Source organism: Manacus candei, unplaced genomic scaffold (assembly GCF_025592945.1).
Source record: "Manacus candei isolate 608988 ecotype Guabito, Panama unplaced genomic scaffold, ASM2559294v1 h1tg000014l, whole genome shotgun sequence".
NCBI lineage: Eukaryota > Metazoa > Chordata > Aves > Passeriformes > Pipridae > Manacus > Manacus candei.
The window spans coordinates 13,033,103-13,039,841 of record NW_026138062.1 but is presented as its reverse complement, the minus strand read 5'-3'; positions in this window follow the sequence as shown (position 1 = coordinate 13,039,841).

The window sequence follows — 6,739 nt, the reverse complement described above, 5'->3', positions numbered from 1 at the left end:
AGCATACTAACATGAGCAAAGAAAGTGTGTGCTAACTTTGGTCCAAACGAACTGAAACCACTGTAGGCTTCTTACTTTGCATTCATGAGTGAAAACCATTCAGCCCTGTTGTCTTCCTGCTCTTTCTGCTGCCAGCAGTGATTACAGTTCATTTCAACTGAAAGATCCAGCTGCCAGCCTAATAATATAGCTTGGCTTGGAAACTGGAGCCTTTCTCTACCTTGCGACTGATGCCCAGCTGGTGAGATGATTTAGAGATTCAGTGCTATATCCTTGCTGCAAATGCCTGCTCCACGTGATGCAGCTGCCCAGGCCTGAGGCTGCTGGCTGGAGAATCCAGGGAGCCAAGAGTGCTTACTTCTAAAAGAGTTTAGATTTGTTCTCACAGCGATACTCTCCAGGAGCAAGGGCAAGTACTAACCAGTGGCTTTCTTGCATCTTGTACTTTAACCCTGCTTTAATAGTTAAATTGCTTTTGGTTTTTATCTCTCCAGCTGTACTAGCCTGAGGCAGCATGAACATTCATGGCTGTGTGAAGAATGCAGCCACCTGCCACAGTTTCTCCCTTCTGCCAGTGAGCCAAAAAGGCCCCTGGCTCCTCTTGATGCAACTCTTCCCTGGATTCATGGAGCTTGATAACATCTTACTGGCTGCACATAAGATGATCACAAGAAACTCTAAGTGTAAGTTTTCTCTTGGAGGTTGATAGGTAATTACCTATTTGCTCTGGCACTGTTTTTTCACTTACTTTCCAGTCACTCGCCATTTGTGATCTTAATAACTTTCTCCTCTGCTGTCCTCTCCTGTTTTCTCTCAGCTAATGTCAGTGTCTCTTCTTTCAGCTCTATCCATTTCTCCTTCTCATAGCATAGTCACAGTTTACATCCTGAGCTGCAAATTTTCCACTTTCACTTCCCAGCTTTTAGAAGAAGTCTCTCTTAAATGAAACGAAGAATTCTGTCAGCATGAGCTACAATAAGAACACAACCCACCTTGACTGAACAGTATTGCCCAGTTAGAAGGATACTTTTTTTAATTTTAGTTTTAGTAACTAAAACTATAAGGAGTTTGAAAGGGAATTGGTGACCTGAAGCAGGAGTTCAGCCAAAAGCCTCTTTTGTCTTGTCTACCTTTTTATTTAATATCTTTTCCAGAAGAATTAGAATAAATTGTAGAAAGTTACTTCAGATAAGTATTCCCAACCATAGGCTCAGCAGAGCTATGGGGAGACCACAGCAAACATCCAGCAAAGCTACTTCACTTGGTGTTACAGCTATTTGTTCTTTGTGCTAATTTCCACCAAGGGCAAAATACAGTCCAGAGCTCAACCTAAACTCAAAATGTCTTTATAGTTGTGGTGAAAAAAAGCACAGCAGGAAGCTTTATATTTAAAATTTTACACGTCTTTTTTTTTGAAGTGCAGCAAACAGATCTGTGACAACATCCCTCCCTTCCTCCTTAGATGGGTACAGGCAGAGTTAATGTGATTCAGTGCCTGCCAAAGTCTAACCTTTTGCTTCAGTTTTGTCCATGGGTTGGTATGAGAGAATGCTAGGTCCCTACTCCAACTAATTAATTCAAGGCCAGCCATAGGAGCTCTCTGTAATAATGCCCTGCAGCAGGAGAGAAAAGGCAAATCTCGTAGATACCTGGGAATGAGAATAGTGACTTCATTAGCAGTGAGGGTAAAGTAACATCAGGCAAGTGCTCCTCTATTTTATATGACATCCCACACTGCTACAAGTGTTTCTCTTTGCTAGGAGAAAAAAAAAGAGAGAGAGATATTTAAATAAACAAATAAGGCACATGCTGCTTATAGCTACTTCCAGTTTACAGCTCTATTTCTTCTTCTACTAAGGTAAATGTTGTGGTAGAGGTATTATCTAAGCTATTTCTTTTAATGTCTCATCACTGCTGTCTAGTTTTAAACAGGTACTGTTTTTTCACCATAAAAGGAGCATAATTTAAAATTAAAGGAGATATTTTATTGATGTATCCTGTTCAGCAAGGAGTAATTCAAGATTAAGAACTAGAAGAGATCTGACTGGAGAAAATATGACCGAAGAGGCTGAAAGCTCACCTGGCCCAGGTCACAGCCCCCAGGCACACTCAATTACACCAAAATAATTCCTGGAAATACTTGTCTAACTTGTTCTTTAAAAACACTGGAGATTGCAATTCTGCTGTCTCCCCAGGCTGTGTAGATCAGCACTTCATCATCCTTATGATTAGAAACTCCTCTTTCAAGGTCAGAACTACACTTCCCTTTACTGCAATTACTCCCTTTATTTTCAGAGTACATAGGGAATAATTTACAACTGTCCTTTCTACAAAAACTATTTGAAGACCATTATTGTGCCTTTTGATCTTTTCCATACCAAATAATTTCATCCAATCTTTCCTCATAAGCCTTGTCTCCTAATCCACCAGTCTTCTCATTTTTTCCTCTCTCCATTTCTTTCTCCACCCCTTCCAGGTGGTCTGAATCATTCTCAGAACTAATTCAGCTCATTAAAAGGAGGAATTCCGGTCTAGATTTCAGCTGAGGATCAGACACTTAGATTTGTCTGTAATGTATATCTTTAAAAGTGAGGTGGGTGTCTACACTCCTCATAGTCTATGGAAATCTAGTTAACCCAGTCAGTGGAGTCAAGAGATTTATCCAGATTATCCTAAAGTAGACAGATTTAGTCATCTAAACAGCTCTGAAAACTCCACTGAGCTCAGTGCTGTTGCCTAGATATGGAGGTCTGGTGTTTTTTGAGATGCCTTTGAATATCCTGCTGAGCATCCAGCTATTGGTCCAGAAGGACACAGTCTCCTATGGTGGTTTGAAAAAAAAATTCCCAAAAGTTAATTTTAAAAGCTCTTCCACAATTTGTTCTAATGTGAGAGACAAGTTTTCCGACAGGCACAACTCAGTGTGGGGGAAGGGAATTATATTACACTTTATTATTAACACTATAAATAATACATATATATACATATATATAGCACATATTTATACATATATATAGCAATCTTAACTATCTCTTCTCTGGTGAAACAAAGAAAGCAGAAGAAGAAGTCTTCTTTTCACTTTCAGGTCACAGCTCTTCCAAATTAATTTCTGTGGCACTTGGAAGTGTCTCTTATCTTTAAGGCAGCAGTTTTGATTTGTCATAGCTGGAAAATCCCTTTCTCTTCATCAGAATGCAGGGGGTCTCTCTTTCACCCCTACTCACTCACCATGGTCGATACCACGGTGTGTAGGGAGTTAAAGCTTTAAGTCTTTATCCTCTGTTCCGTGGGGCTCCCTATCCCCGGAGATCAAGCTCCCTGGGTCAGAATGTTTTTTAGGGGTTTTTTTTGGTTCAGTTTTTGCCTCAAAATTGTTCCAGCGGACCTCTCTCTCCATCTGCTCTGTTCTATTCCCAGATTCAAGCACACTCTGGCTTGTCCGGTTCGCTGCTGCTGCTGCCGCCCCTTCACAGGGACCTCTCTGCTCCGTGCTGCAGGAGCTCGGGCTACTCCTCTGCAGAGGTTTGCTCTGTGGCTGCCTCTGCCTCAGGGTCCCAGCTGCTGCCTCGACTCGTCCTGGGCCACTCCATGGCTGTGTGCTGCAGTCACCTTTCCAAGGGTCATGGCTAATCAGCCCAGCCCGCTCTGGCCACCCCTCGACTCGCACTGGCTCTGCTCCATTGCCGTGTCTGCCCCCTGTTTGCAGCCCACTGACTGGCCAGTCGGGCACCACGCAGCCACCTCTCCCTGGCATTGGAGGGGACACGGTCTTAACTCAGCATCTTGGCCCAGCTACAAAGCCATGCCAGGTCCCACCAAGTTAGGGCAGGGAAAGGAAAGAAGCCCCTGGCCCCAATGATCAGGATCAGGGGAAAAACGCCCCCTGACCTGCCATTTAACATGTGGCATTTCAACCCATGGCTGCCTCTCTTCCAGCTATGCAGTTAAAACAGTTAAAATTCTCTTCTGGTTCTGTGAGTATGTAATTTCTGCAGGGTGCACTGAGTTTTTAATTGGCCCAGTATCAAAAACACCACCTCTGGGGGAAAGGTTTTTTCCAAACCACCACAAGCCTCCATGTCATATCACCAGCCCCATGTCTAAGAGGCCCTATGACATCTGAACATGTAGAAATGGCCTCAGGTATTTCTATTTAGGCAGCCAATCTGATCTCACAGGTGACATGTAGAGTCTTACACTGCAAGATCAATGTCAGGTTCAGATTCAGAGCCTTACTAACTTGTCCTACTGACAGGAAGAGTCAGACATGACAAGAGAAGCTGTGCACACAGTCTGTGATGATAAATACAAGGATGATCATTATTTAATTGTTTATGGACAAAAATTATAATGTCCACAAATAGTCAATTTTATCAGTAAAGAAGAATGTTAGGGGTTTTTTTTTCATTCTGGGTATTATAATCCAGTTCTAACATTCTGTGACAAACTGTGCTGGAAGCAGAAAGGGATTTCAGAATCAAAAATTATTATTACTGTTCTAAAATTTCACAGAAATTTCACAGAATATTCTGATCACAGGATCATCGCATCCAGTTCTTAAATGAATGGCCCATACAGTAATTAAACCTACAACTTTGGTGCTATTATCGTCATGCTCTAACCAACTGAGCTAATCTCAAAAATGAGGATGGGAAGATGTTTGCTGGTGCATTAAAAAGTGCTATTAGCTGACTTCTCCATCTTTTGGCTCACAAGATGTTGGATGTTGTGATAGCTAAACTCCACCCATTTTCCTGTGCAAACACATACATGAGTTAAATGATTGTTCGCAGCTTCTATGTTTCCACTTTAACAATTCCATGTATAGAAATGGATGGTCTGTAGAAGTTTCATTCAATCTGGAAAATTATTTTCTCCAAGGGTGACAAGTAGAATCAAGAAGGTAATTTGTGCTAGTGGTGCATATGACACAGTGAATGAATGAAAGTTATTGTTCAACTAAAAATAATTTTCATAGAATCATAAAATGGTTTGTGTTGGAAGGGACCTTAAAGATCATCTCATTTCAACCTCCTTGCTGTGGGCAGGGATACCTTTTGCTAGATCAGGTTGCTCAGGGCCTCATCCAGTCTGGTCTTAAACACTTCTAGGAATGGGACACCCATAACTTCTGAGCTCATCACTTTGAGTAAAGAATTTCTTTCTAGTATCTAGGGTAAACCTACTCTCTTTCAGTTTAAAATCATTACCCCTTGTCCTGTCACTATCTGCCCATGTAAAAAGTCCCTCTCCCTCCTCTTTATAAGCCCCATTAAGATAATGGAAGGCCATGATGAGGTCTCCCCGATGCCTTCTCTTCTCCAGGCTGAACAACCCCATCTCTCTCAGCCTGTCTTTGTAGGAGAGGTGCTCCATCCCTCTGATCATCTTCATGGCTCTTCTTCTCTTGACCTGCTCTAGCAGGTTCATGTCTTTGTTGTGCTGAGGACCTCAGACCTAGATGCAGTACTCCAGGTGGGGCCTGGGTGAAAATTCTTGCTTTACTAGTAGAGTATCAACCTTTCACTCAGATTTCATTTCTGTGTCCTCTTCTGGATGTTGGCTTGGGGCAGTTCAGGTGGGATTAACTGTTTTCTAGGAAAATAATGCTGTTTTGTGGGACCAGGGACTCACAGTTAGCCTAAAGTAGTGGGATAATCTCCGCAGCAGTCAGGCCCCTCACCGGTCTCACTTGCTCTCTCCCTCTACAGGTTGTTGCAAGCGGTTTGTTCTCACTTTTTCTCTTCTCCCGACCTGAGAAAAGTCAGTCTTGTTTCTGCTCATCCTCCTGAGCACTTGCAGTATTTGCAGCTAACCAGGCAATTCAAGTCAGTATCATTTTTAGCTCACCTTAAACAACTTATTTCAAGACACAACAAAACAAAAACCTGCCAAGCTGTACTGTCAATACTATGCTGTATTGACATTTTTGCTGATGCTGAAACACTAGAATAAAAAGGTGGGACATAGAACTGTGGATAAACATTTAGGTGCACAAGAGCTTTTTCCATCCCATAGAAAGCCAGTCAATAAAATTTAACTCCATGTTCCATGGTGTCCATGTACAGACTAGGTTTTGAGCCTTTGGCTATCTTTTTGTCAACCTTTCCTTCCTGACACATTGTGCAATACTATTGGTTAGTTCCAGGAAGAAACTGGATATCAAAATACCCAGTGAGACTAATTATATTCCTAAGCACGTCCTCCTGAGGCACACTTAGATACACTTTGAATAATGTTTCAGTTAAAATTACCTCTTTCTTTTTGACAGATGAATAACAAGTACATAGTAGTGTAGTAGTTCATTTTGTAAGATTTAGAATAGTGTTGGTTCTTGTATTCATAACTAAATTCAATGCAATGAATGTATTAAATTGCTAACCTGTGCCAGTAGACTTGGTATTTTAATTGAACACTGTCTTCAATCCTTTTGCCTTTCTGTTCAGAAGTACATCAGTTATACACTACAAAAATGAGGGAAATAAAATTGGAAGCTGCTAGATTGAAAAGACATACTGCTTTCATTTGGTTGTATAATAAATTTCTCTTTTCTTCATTTTTTCTGGCCCCCCTTTCCCTTAAGATGCTCAAATGTTTATCCTCGGTGTGCTGAAATTCAATATATGAAAATATTGAATCTACTCTTGTTTGCCTACATATATATTAAAATCCAAACCTTCACTTTGAAATCAAGATACTTAGGAGACCTTCAAATGTAGCATTTTCTGATGCTGATATT